We start from the raw sequence: 13,907 nt of genomic DNA, 5'->3' as shown, positions 1-13,907 counted from the left end.
GCCCCCTCGTCGTTGAAGCCAGAAACTCCTGTCACTTTTTAACGCCAGCTGTTATTATTAATTTATGACAAGAAAAATAATGCAAACTATTAATAGTTTCACTATCAATCTCTTGCAAACGATTCCGCATCCATTAAGCCCCTGCCGAACCGTCTATCATTTATTTTCGGAAAATATGGTGCCAACTTTCGGAAAGATAGCACCACATTTTATAATTTTTTAAAAAATTCATAAAAAAATTTTGGAGCACTTGCAAACAGAAATTTTTAGCTAGCTTTCACATGCAAACCATTTGCAAACGATATAAATTATTGTAATAATTAATTTATTTCATCAGAGTGTCAACTTTCCGGAGCTAGAAGAGCGACACCCGCAACCGCCACTTTTCCCCTGTCCAATGCATGAAACTTAAAAAAACTCAAATGTCCCTACCACCTAAAGAGCAAAAATAAAAATGCAAAGAGCGCAACTATTTAATTGTAACTATCTCGACAGCTAGTTACTATTATAATATTTATCACTATAAGACACTATGATAGCGTATCTGACATTCAGTGGTAAGTCGTTTATTTGCAGTGACTTTGGTTCAAAAATCTTTTGGTACCATTTGTACGCCACTTAGTAATATGTATATCAAAATGGATAAATACGCTGACATCAGACATTGTTAAAGATCGATTCATTACCTCATCAATATACCGAATATTGTCTCCACTCTATCGGAATAAGGGATCGATTAGGAAATTATCCATTCATAATTAATTGCAAAGGGAGATAATCACCAATGTTCTTAGTACTTAATTGAATTTCGCTGATGGCCTATGCTTATAGAAATATCTTTCCATGTATGAGGGCCGTTTTATAAAATACTCAGGAGTGTATAGTAATTCTATTACCAATATATGAAAATCCAAACGTTATAATCTCCTCTCACGAAATTGTGTCATTAATAAATGATCTACACTTTTTTTTTATCAATGGATACATATTTTTAAACCTATGTAAATTAAAATAGAGGATCATTGGCAATCCTGAAAGGATTGACATCGTAAACCTCGATGTAACTTATTGCTCAAATTTTGAAAAGTGAGGCATGTCTGTAGTCCGATAAATATACTGTTGAGGAATAAATATTGTGCGATAAACGGATAATGCGACGGGCATTTTAAAAATTAACGCGGATTTTTGCGGTTGTTTTTTTTAAATGCCGAGGAAAATTTCGTGTCGTGATGTGTGCGTTTCCATCCAACGATGTCACTTCACAACCCCTAAAGACGCACACATCACAACACGAAATTTTCCTCGGCATTTAAAAAAAAACGACCCCAAAAATCCGCGTTAATTTTTTAAATGCCCGTCGGACTAAACGATGTTGTTCTGTCCAAGAACGGAATTTAACTGAGCCTTCAAAAACAATACATGCTTTGTTTTTTTTTCGAACGTAGCTTCCTCGATACTCCAATTCGCGGAAAAATAAGCGACGAATGTTTTCATCAAACATAATTCATTGATTTAGTCCAAGAGAATAAAAAGTAGAATTTTGTTTTAATCTGGAAAAAAGACGTTGTCAAGCATATAGTGCTAAAGAATCTGTCGCGATTCTGAAAAGCCGAATAGGACGCAAATTTTGTTCGGGGCGGTGGAGGATTTATCTCCTCGCTCTCTCGCGCTCACACGCTCCCAATACTCCACCCGTCAATTCTCGGAATGGAGTATGTGTTTGTTGAGAACATATGAAAGGGAAAGAGAGAGTAAACAAACCCACCATTCGGTTTACCAGAGCGCTTTCATTGTCGTCAATGTTTTTATATTTTCCTTACAGAGATTGTAGGGTGAAATGGGTGTCAATGGATGGACGATTTCATTTTCCATCGAGTATCGCTTGTTTCATCCCTTAATAATAATTAGGGGAGAAGAGATTAATGGTTAATTAGCGGACGGATTAGTCGGAGACCAGTCGGCGCTGGAAAACCGCTGGGTTACCCTCAACGGGGTGACTTTCATCGACGTATTTATTTTTTTGTTACAGCAATTAAGGGATGAAATGGGTGTTGGTGAATGGACGATTGAATTTCCCATCGAGTACCGCTTGCTCCATTTCATAATATTCATTAGGACAAAAGAAATGGATTTTTAATTGGCGGACGGATTAGTCGGAGTCTATTCAGCGCTTTGATGTTCCCCACTTATTTTTCGCCCGTGAAAATTCCCCACTTTCGCCTCCTATTCTCCTTCTTTCCCCCCACTCTATCTCGACCTCTCGGATGCCGTTATCGACACTCTCGGCCTCGTGGCCTGCCTTATTCACGGGTACGGCCTCTGTTTTAGTTCCGCAGTCCCCGCAAGGAAATATCCATGTTGAACCTTTGCTATAAGCGCTGCTGATCTCCTCTATTATCTCTGCTCATGGGCTCTGAAAATTATCCACACTTTCGGGTTCGCGACCTGTTTTACTTACAGGTACGGGCTCTAACCATGCTGAAGGTTTTGTACAGGCGCTGGCAATATCCCCCTTAATCTCTGAAGATAGTTTTCCTAATTATTGTACCTTTTCTGCTGAACACATGGAGGTCTGTTTTAGTACTATAGCCGCCGCTATGACAATTTTCGGCTGAACCGTGGTCATTGGAGTTAGCAATCTCCCTTATAATCCGTGGTTAGTTGACATGAGAACGCATCCTTAACCCACCGGCATGACACTTCCCAGTCTATGCTTTTTTTTTACTAAAGGGCAAGATCCGTATGTTATATCGTGCGGCGTTATCTGATATTTAAGATAGTTCAAACAATTTGAGCAACAATGGATCTCGTTTATCGCATTCCCTTCTTTGTACTCGAAGTTCCGAACTTGAAACTTAAAAGACCGTCATGGTTCGTAAAACCCAGTGGTATGGTTGTATTCTCTATTGTGTTGTTATCATACTTCATGGTAACTGGAGGTTAGTTGTATACAGAATTGCTTATCATTACGCTAATTGTATAATTGGAGATGTCAATTGTCCATTCCAATTTTCTGAGATTTCCTACTATTGTCCGGATATTTTCAGACAATTGGAATAATTATTAAGAAATGGGAAATGAAACAATCTTGAAAACATTGTACAATGCATTTTCGACCATGAGACAAACATTCATTAGAGAAAAATTCAATTCTAAATGTATTCATTTTTTAAATCATAAAATAATTCAGTGACGAGCCTAAATTAATTAAAAATATTATACTCTAACAATGGATAACTTTTGAAGAACTATAGATGTAATTTTTGGTTAGTTTATTTTTGATAAAGTGGAAAAATACTTATTAGAAGTATTGCGAATGTGCTTGTCATAATTATTCCATCTGACAGAATTATCTACTAATACGTCTGAAAGGATGGCACTGTGCACTTGGAAGAAACGTAATTTTTCAATTACCTTTTTCTTCGTAAACATTTAGGTGGTAACTTGGTGGAATTTAGGAGAACATAATTAGAATTTGGAAGTGATTAGTTTTTGTTTAATGGATTTTTCTTTTTTTACAATAATAATGAGCAGAACTTATGATTGAATAATTCAAAAATATAATTCAAAATTATAATCGGGGGTATCGGGGGTAATGGTTCAAACATCTTGGTGCCAGAAATTGATTATTTCTTCGTTACCTTAATATTGAATTAGCGCCGCCCCGGCCGCTCCGCGGCCGGGACGTTGATGCCTGCTTATTAAGCTTTTTCTACTTCATTATCTTTATTTCCTTCCTTTTTTTTTACAATTGATTACTCGTCAATGTTCTCACGGTGATGAATGTTAAGATTAATGTGTCACTTGTTCAATTTCAAAATTTATCAGTCAATGATTTCCTAAAAAAAAATTAAAAGATATCCCGTTTTTAGCCGCAAGCGGCTGCGGCGTTAATGCTTTCCATGCTGCCGATGCTTCCAATATTTACGATTATTCATCATTTCAAGATGATTTAAACGTGGAGAAGCTTAACTCAGATCTAATATAATTATTCCTTCATGCATTGCATAGTAATAACATGAGTGATAACATTTATGATTATCATTCAGATTCATTACCAATTATATTGTTCCAATCATACTCTTCATTATATTTGTTATGACTCTTCGTGTTTTGTGAAATAAATATTCTGTTAAGTGTAATTATATATTAAGTCGATATATAATTTCGTGCCGTTCAGTATTGTACATGCGTAATGAAAACCCATACGGGTTAACCATGGTTCGTTAAAACTGTATCTCTGAATGGAATCTGAATTAAACAAAAAAAATTTCAATACTTCAGACTATTGAATAACTCTTTGTACACGAAATTTTTAACCAAGTTTGACTGTCGTTGACTTCCTAAGTATACTTTCAATGAATCCCAAGATCGGACCCGCGATAGTGCAACATACAGTTGACCATGATTGAATACATCTCGTCTCAAATCTATGGAAACCTTTTCGAATGTTTGCCCTTGCGATTTGTTTATCGTCATAGCAAATGCCAGTTTGATCGGGAATTGTCTGCGCCCAAATGTGAATGGATAATCATTCTCGCTATAGAGAGTGATACGATTGATAAAAACTATATTTCCTGATTTATCACCGGTTAAAATTTTACATTTCAATAGATGATTTGATAGTTGCAATATTTGCAACCTTGTTCCATTACACAGGCCTTCATTAATAGAAAGATTTCTAATAAGCATAATGATGGCATTAGTTCTCAACCGTAACTCATGGGGAGGTAAACCTGAAGGTTCCAATGATTCCAGATATTCTGGCAAAAGTACTTCACCTATATCACCATTATCACAGTTTTCAACAGTGTTGATACTGGTATATATCTTCTCAGTTGATTTGTCTAATAATTCAAAAACACGTTTGTTGATGTCACTTACATCAACATTTCTCGCTGATAATATTGTCCATGAAACCAATTTTTCGTATTGCCGATCTCTCATAACTTGTCCGTACATATCTTCAGCAATGTCAGTATTTGAAGATGCTATGCAACAGTCTGGTAAGCAAATATCAGAATCATTGATATTAATGCTTCCATCACCAACAGAGAGTATAAACTTTGTGAAGTCGATTTCGTCTAGCCGTGTGCGCATATTTTGTGTGAGAGAAAATTGTGAGAATAAGGGCCACAGATGGCTGTTTTTGATCGATAAATCAACCAATTCACAACGTATAGCATTCTTTTTCACTGGCAATAATTGTCGAAAGTCTCCGCCTAATAATATAAGTTTTCCACCAAACGGTTTGCTGCTATTTGTTACATCTTTTAAAATCACGTTTATTAGTTCTAATGCATGTCGCGGTGCCATTGGTGCTTCATCCCAGATAAATAAGTCGACACTCCTAAGATATTCTGCCTCATTTGACTGTGTTTTAATAGTCGAGGATGACTCAGTGTAGAGTGCCAGTGGTAACTTAAATGTCCTATGGACGGTTTTTCCATGGGGAAGTAAAGTTGCTGCAATCCCAGTAAATGCCATCGTACAAATTGTTTTGTCCTTACTGCGCAATAAATGATACAGAGTTGTGTAAAGGAAGATTTTGCCTGACCCACCGGGCCCATCGACAAAAAAGCATTGCAATTCATCATTCGATTTTCCGTCTGAAATGATCTGTAAAATTTTATCAACAATTTCTCGTTGTTTTTCATTGAGCTTTTGATATTGAGTCGTACCGATTGCCAGGTGCTCAGCGGGTAACATGTCGTCTTCAGTACTTTCCTCTTCTGTGATCTGGGGCATGGACGGGAATTTTGAAAGACTTGATTTTTCCTGAATGAGTAAAGTATTTATTCGGATATATGCTTTCCTCCGAGCTTGAGATGAAGCCATGGTTTGTGAATGATCTTGAGACAGTGCATCCTGGAACTTCTCCCACAATTCTTCAGGTTTGATCGGCTTGCAGTAAATTAATATGCGAGCAAATAAGTGTCTTAATTGGTCAGGCATCATCCAAATTTCAGCTTCTTGCATAGCTTTGTTCCATTCATCGTCGTCTTCAATTAATCCTAATGCTAAACATGCGCCGACGAAAGTTTCATGGGTTATCCCGTTTACAGTTTTCAAATCTTCATAACTCTGTGCACCTCTGACAGTCAACAATAATAATCTGAGATGAAATAACTCGGTTAATGTTGGACTGATTGAGTGCATACGACCGATAACATTGAATCTTCCTCTGCGATCGCACCACGTAGAGATACCATTAACTTTTTTAAATGTATAATGAGAAGGGATCTCTACATACGTGAAATGTCGAGCCTCAGGATCTTGTGTATTTAAAGCAAAATATGCGGTTAGCATCGTTTCCTTTCTCAATGCAGCTTGAACAGCATTCTCATCATGTAGATCATCAATCATAACTGTTTGCTGATTCGGAAAATGTACTGGCAATCGCGTGATCGAATGACTCCTACCATGCATTTCATAGTTGAAAATTCGTGCGCATGCTTCAGGAGGACTAACATAGCGAGTTTCAATATAGTTGCTGATTTCATCGTGATCGATTACCTGTTGACTTGATTCAGAACCTTGAATCACAACGGCCGCAGCATCGTGTCCTTTGAAGATATACTTGTATAGGTATTTCACTGCTCTAACGCTTGACACTACTTCTACGTTTATATGACAGCTGAAAGTTGATAACAATTGTTTATTATGTGGAACTACATGCCGATTATCGAAAGTGAAACCATCAGAACGAGCATAACATCCGGTGTTTTGACGCTTATAATGAGGATAACCATCTTCATCCATGGTAGTTTGATCACAGAATGCTTTGGGATATTTCTTAGAACACTTTTCCTTTTCATCTAAGCACCAATCTCCGCATGGGCCGTGAATCATGTTGGTTTTTATAATTTCATGTAATCGAGGATTTACCACTGGATTTGAAATTTCTGCAGAAATGTATTTATCTACAATTTCAGGAGTAGTTATTTTTGAAGTCGGTTTCAAGGTCAATAGAAGATGGACGTGACGTAGACCCCGCTTTTGGTATTCAATTACATAAACATAGGCTTGTACATCACCAAATAACTTTTTCACTTTGATCATTTTCAAGAGTTCATCTTTTTTCAATTGAAAAACACGAGCGACTAAATCCGGTCGATCAGCTGCAGTTTGTCCAGCATCAAGATTGTCCGTAATCTCAGTCCATTTCGGATTACATGTCATTGTAATGAATAAATCAGGCTTACCATATGTTCGAACTATTGTCATCGCATCTTGATATATTTGTAACATGTAACGTGGTGATCCTATATGTGATGAGGGAAGAATATAGATCTTTCCTATTCTTGCATTTGATCCATTCGCTCGGTTTTTCAAATATTCCATCAAACCCTCATATGAATCAACTCTGAGTTACTTTTGGATACTACGTAAATAATCCATCTTGTCTTTTTCGATTTTCACGTAACAGTCTACAACCCATTGCTGAAATAATCGACGTCCCATGAGAAAATAATTTGGTCCATCTCGAATGGCTGCTCGATATTTAAAATATGCATTTCGACTAACTCGACGACTGGGACTGTTTTGTGGGATTTCCATATGCCAACCTTTCGACCCATATGGATAAAACAATGGATAAGTCCAAGGCTCAATATTTGGATCCAATGTACTCACGTACTGCAATTCTTTGGTATGTTTAGAACGAATTGTCACGTATGATTCGGGAATATCGCCATCTGCGGTAGTCGAAAAAACTGCTGCCACTTCATTTGTTCTTTGAAAATTGAAGCGTCGTTTGTCGAGGCCTTTTTTCAAAGTAAATAAAAGCTGCAGTTCTGGTTCTTGGCCATTATTTTGCATCTTCATCAAATCTAATTCTTCCTTCATCATGTAATATGCCTGTGCAAAACTATTATGTTGACGCATTGCGTTATCAATACTTTGCACAATTTCTCTATTCAAATGAGAATTAGAATCCATTCGAAATTCTGTAGCTTCATTGGGATCAACAATGAACAATTGTCCGTAGCTTGGTAATTCATCATTAGCTGGATATAGCGATGTATTGATTTGATAATATATTTGCCCTTGAATCTTGAAACAGTAAGGACCACGACGGCTATTATTGAATTGAACTAAATTAGCATTGAATGATGCAAAGGAAAATGAATTATTATAGTGACGAATTCGTTGGAAGAAATGATTCGATTTTTCATGCTCACCATGGAATAATTGCTTCAAAATCGGCGGTGGTTCTGGCAAAGGCTCAAGTTTCACTTTACCATGACTACAGCAATCATTAAAAGTAGTTTTGCTAGCCACTTTTTCTCCTTGAAAGTGTCGTGCACCACAACATGTACATTGTATATTCATAGGGCCCAAATGATGGAGTGGAATATCAATAGCGTTTGCTGTTAATTCATCATTATGAGCGATATGATGATCTTGTCGATTCTCGCATTTTCGTGAATCGTTATTGGACATAATTTCATGGGAATATCGAAGTTTATCCCGATTCCGAGAACCATTACTCTGTGAATTGTTATTAGTTATTTTATCAGAATTTTGAATTGAGTTCGTTGGGGAATTATTCGAAGCTGAAGAAGAGTTTGTCAGATTATGAATGTATTTGAATTGTTTATTGCTTTGTATTGGAGGAATTCGAGATAAATTTGTCAATGGAGACACACGGAATTGTGAATTATCATTGTGAGGTTGATTAGAAACAATTTTAATAGTCATTTTCTTTTTATTGGCCTTCGGAATCGAGTGTGGGGTTTGAATGATTCGTGAAGGCTGTTCGAAATTGCTCAACAAATCATCAAATCGAAGCATTGAATTATTTTGGAAATTGGTAGAGGTTGAAAACAACTTATCAGATTCTTTGGGCACTTGAGAAATAAGACATTCAGCTCTCGAATATGATTCAATATTCTGTGTTTTTGAATCGCGACGACGACAATGATTATTGTTATCGGTAATTGTGGAATTTGATATTGAGTGTTCATTAGCTGGTCGTGTTAATAATATTTGGTTTGAGCAGATGGATGTATTAACAATTCCACCTTGTTCGGTAGTAGTCAAGAGAGGAACGGTGGAAGTTGATGGGAGTTGCTGTAAACTTTCGTTGAAATTTGAGATTGGATGAGACCGATTGCCATTCGTACCCGTAGATGCAATATCATGCACAAATCTGTATCTACTTTTCTGGCTGACATTAGATGCAGAATTCGCTGACCGTTTCGACATGTTGAATGAGTACAGTAAAAGATGTCGCAATGAGAATGTTCTGTAATAAACTTTTTTGATTATATCAAGTAATGGCAAAAAAAAATACAGTTGAAATTTAGTTTTTTATTTCATGTTTTTCCTTTATTACTATTTCGATTACTATTATTCAAAAGGACAGAAAATTTTAATGGAGACTGAAAGGTTTTTTCGTTTTTTCGTATTTTATAATTACATCAGTTATATCTTTCACTTAGATTCAATTGAAATGATTATGATTAATTAATCGGACCTAGATGATCTATGAATCTAGTTAATCTGGTAAGTCTGGTTAATCTGGTTAATCTGGTTAATCTGATAAGTTTGGTTAATCTAATTAATCTGATTGAAGCCTTTAGAATCCTGTCGAGGGCAATGTAATTTCTCAATATGATCTTCCTTGGAGTAATATCCAACCGTTCACTCCCTCTTAATGATGAGCGTCGACGAGGGTTGTATCTGAAATGAAAATAATTGTAGATTACAATACTGTTCGAATATTCATGTCATTTTGATGACTTGTAGATAATACGAATTAAGTAATACCTAGTGTATCCTTCCCCTCTACGGAATAGCGCAGTGGCGTCTAGTTGCTGACTGACAGGACAGAATGCTGCCAATATTCAATGATTAAATGAGTTAGTTCATGCGCATATTTACTGATGTTGGGGTATGACAGTAAGAACCACCTTAACTATTGAAAAAAATATCTTGATTCTCCGGAAAATGACACTGAAGAGAATTTAGCAGTAAGAAGACCATAGAGTTCCAAATTTGCTTGAAACCTCAACCACATTTATTAATTTTCAGTTAAAAAGAAGAATAAATTTTCATTTTTAGGAATTTTATAAATCACCATAATTTTTCATAGAATGATTAAGTTGATAGTTACTGTTTCCGTGAACTCTTGCACCACAATAATTACTTTTCAATTGCAAACCACAATGAAATTTTCAAGAGGATGATAATTAATATTTGGAGGTTAAAGTTCGAAAGCATAATATAATTATTAATATAATTAATAAAAATATTAATTATCATCCTCTTGAAAATTTCATTGTGGTTTGCAATAGTTGTAAATGCATCAACATCGTTTCGAGTTGATTTACATACCTTTACTTTTAACGCGAAAATTATGCACTTTGCTAAATGAGAGACATTTGCGTGTTTCGGCAGTTCTTTTAAGGTTATGATACCATCATAATTGGCGCCAAAGATAAGACGGATATCAAAACGTACGCTGGCGCGATTTTCTGTTATACCAGCTTAACCGAGAGAGGGCATCATAAGTGGTACCTCTCTCTTTTTCCAGACACAGGATAATGGAGATGTGATTTCTAATCCTCCCTTTTACCTTAGTTTTGAAAAAATATTCATTGAGGAGCTAGCTGATTGATTCATGACTGTCGATTGCTTGAGTTCAATTCAGTTGATAGTCTCCCAAAGATCATCGATTCAATGGAGATCATATATTCGTCAAAACTATGAAGTTGAGTGCCGAGCATTATAACTCTCTGAGTGTTGAATAACTATTTTATTCTAATGTTTTTCTTTTACACTAAATGAGCCTTAAAAAATGAGCCGATAATGAAATTACGTAAATTCTTACACATTTGCAATCTTTTTTGGAATGATTAATGCGGTTTTGGGAGAGTAAAGAACTTGATTACAATTTCGAATACAAAAATATTTTATTATTTAAAGACTGACATAAATAAGTCAACATTACGTAAATTGCGAGAATGTGTTTCTCGAATACCAATCGAATACCAAAAACTTGTAATTTTCGACCTAACTTCAAAACATAATAGTATTCATTCATGAGTAAAATCAAATTTCAAACTTGTGAACATCAAAATTCCCAAAAGCGAGAAAATCTAACAATCGTTTCCATTAGATACATCGGAGACATCATCTCGGATTTTTGAATGACACAAAATCGTATTATCGTGGATTATAATATTAATAATATCGTTCTTATTTTTTGTCATTCATTCAACAAACATGTTTCAAGAAAAAGAACAACTTACATCTAAAAGTACTGAACAATTAAATTCTGCTTTATCTATTGTTAAAAATCAAACGTAAAATAATTTAATTTTTGTATTTTTTTGATTTATAATTGAAAAAATTTTCAATCAGTCCTTTTTTCCATTTTTTTTTTAAGAAAATACATCCTTGAAATAGTTCTGATTTTTAATTTCCTGGATGTTATCTTCTACATTATATATGGAATCATTTTTTTCAGAGTCTCGTGGTTTTACAACTACATTTTCAGTCTTTTTTTTACCAAGAGAAAAACTGCACATTATATAGCGACTGAAATCTTTTCATTAATAATACCATAACTTTTTTATGCGTAAAAGTGTTCATCAATCTTATGTTTAATTTAAGACTATTTTCAGTCTTTTTTAATCCCTGAAACCAGACTGTTTTTTTTTATCATAATGACTCGAGGCTTCTTATTAATAACAACAATAAATATAATTATTTAACTTGCAAAGAAAAAACTGGAGAAAAACTGGAGAACTTCTACATATGATATAAAAAAAAATCTTTCAAAACACCCTCCCATTCCTCTCGTTATGAATCACAGCCCTGACTTGAATCCTGTCAGCTGCTTCCTCTTCAATTTCACCGATCACAGCACCGACCTGGACGCTGTCAATTGGTGCCTCCTCCACCTCAACAATCGCCATCCCGCCCTGACTTATTCCATTTCTTGATGGCTGAAACTCTGCATCTGCACCTTGGAGTTCCATGCGAGGCCTTTGAGTTAAGGGCTGAGGTGCATTTGTTTCATTGTTAGATTCTTCCAATGACCGGCGCTGTTGCATATTAGGAACATCGGGAGTTTGTCTGTTTCTGCCAGGAACTCTAAATCCTGCTCTAATCTGCTGTTCAGTCAGGAGCACATCATTAATGACGGTTATATGAGTCATATTTGGAATCTGCAGGACCAAGACTTGATTTTCATTACGTCGTAGATTTCCAGTTATCGTGACATGTGAACCAATTTCGGGACTGGCGTTCTTGTCAAAATCAGTTACAAAAACTGATAATCGATAACGTGCAGCGTCAGTTATAATACCAGCTCCATAAGTGGAATTATTCGTGGTGACTCTCTCAATGGGCAATTTAATATATCCCGTGAGGCTCACATGACCAGTGAAGTGTCCTGCTTGTTCGAAAGTAATAACATTGTAGTCAATCGACTGCGGAATACTCTGAGGAATCGGCTTTAGGATGGAGACTATCGTGTGAGGTTGAATATAAATTTCAAAAGCTGTCAGGTTATCTTCTCTTCTTCTGTATTGTGGATTAGATTCATTTGCTTTTCCTCTAATGATTCTAACAATCTGTGATCAAGATAGATAGTATTAAATTTTTGTAATGTTTTTTTGAATAGCAATATATATTAAAAATAGAAAAAGAGGATTTTTTTTCTCAACAAATCGTGAAGTGATGGGTAATGATGTGCTGAATGAATAAAATAGCTGAATTAATGTCCTAGACATACCTGACCAATCAGTCGTCTTTGAAACTCAGCAATCCTTTTTCCCCAGAAGAGGATTCTGATATTCCGCCCATTCATGTTCGAGAGAATTACTCGATAAGGCTGATTGGAGGCTCGAACAGCATTTGCTCTTCCTCTATTAGGGTCGTCACGTATTATTGCCCCAGTAATATCACTGTAATAAAATAATTAAATAATTGCAGTACTTTAGCTTAAAAATTATTTTCCAGAATTTTCTAAATTTACATGTTTGTCATTCGGAAACAAATTGAAAAATATATACCACCTTTATTTTATTTCACCTCGTGGTTTGCCAAAGTGTTACCTTATAACCTGAATTATTATTAATTAGCTGAAGTTGACGGAATAAATCGAAAAAATTACTTACACCATATTATCTCCGAACTCAATCTCGTCAATCTCCTCATTTGTTGATAAGGGATGGTCATTTTCTTCAGCAGCCATAGCGGATGATTTTTATCACTGAAATTTCTGCACGTTCTCTCGTTAGGAGATTCACACGGAAAGATCAATACTTGACTTCCGGAAATGACAACACTATCATTCATGAAAACGACATTGCTGTGTTCATAACGCATGTTAGCTTCTCATTTTTGGCGGGTATAATTCTAACGACTTATTCAAATTTTAAGTTCAAAGATGATGGGAGTTTTTTTCCTGATAAAAAAATTCGAGAAATTTTTATTCCTCAATTTTTCTTCGAAAAAAAATTTTAATTTTGGAAATGAATCCCTCTTACTCGTTTTTCCTTTGTGGTATTTTTTCAATAATGTGTTAATTGAAAAATTTCTAGCAATTTTTTTTCTTTATTTTAAAAGAGAATAATAACGCCACTATGTGGCGACGGTTCCAATTGTTTTCGAGTTTCGGTTTTTGAAGAATCGATTTTAATAAAAGGGAATAATAGCGCCGCTATGCGGTGACTATTCGAATTATTTTTGATTAATTTCGAGTTTCGACTTTTGAAGAATCGATTGTCATTCGAGATGGCATTCGAGTGCAATTCGAGATTCTCGATGCTTCCCTTTATATATTAGGATAATTATTTTCGTAAAAATTGGAAAAAAATGAGATGTCAGTTCTTTAAAATTCAATCAAAATCCATTCTATTGGAACTGTATTAGATTTCTATGGAATCTAT

At 35.4% G+C, this 13,907-nt stretch overlaps 1 long non-coding RNA gene across 1 annotated transcript; it reads right to left on the bottom strand.

The window, feature by feature from the left end:
• Window positions 1–9,414: 9,414 nt before the first annotated feature.
• LOC105272521 (uncharacterized) lies at window positions 9,415–10,402 on the bottom strand. Its single transcript, XR_892779.1, has 3 exons — window positions 10,342–10,402; window positions 9,775–9,841; window positions 9,415–9,687 (listed from the first exon to the last, which is right to left on the bottom strand). It is a non-coding gene; the product is annotated as an uncharacterized lncRNA (long non-coding RNA).
• Window positions 10,403–13,907: the final 3,505 nt, after the last annotated feature.

Source organism: Fopius arisanus, unplaced genomic scaffold (genome assembly GCF_000806365.1).
Source record: "Fopius arisanus strain USDA-PBARC FA_bdor unplaced genomic scaffold, ASM80636v1 scaffold00196, whole genome shotgun sequence".
NCBI lineage: Eukaryota > Metazoa > Arthropoda > Insecta > Hymenoptera > Braconidae > Fopius > Fopius arisanus.
This window is presented reverse-complemented; position numbering and strand designations above follow the sequence as displayed.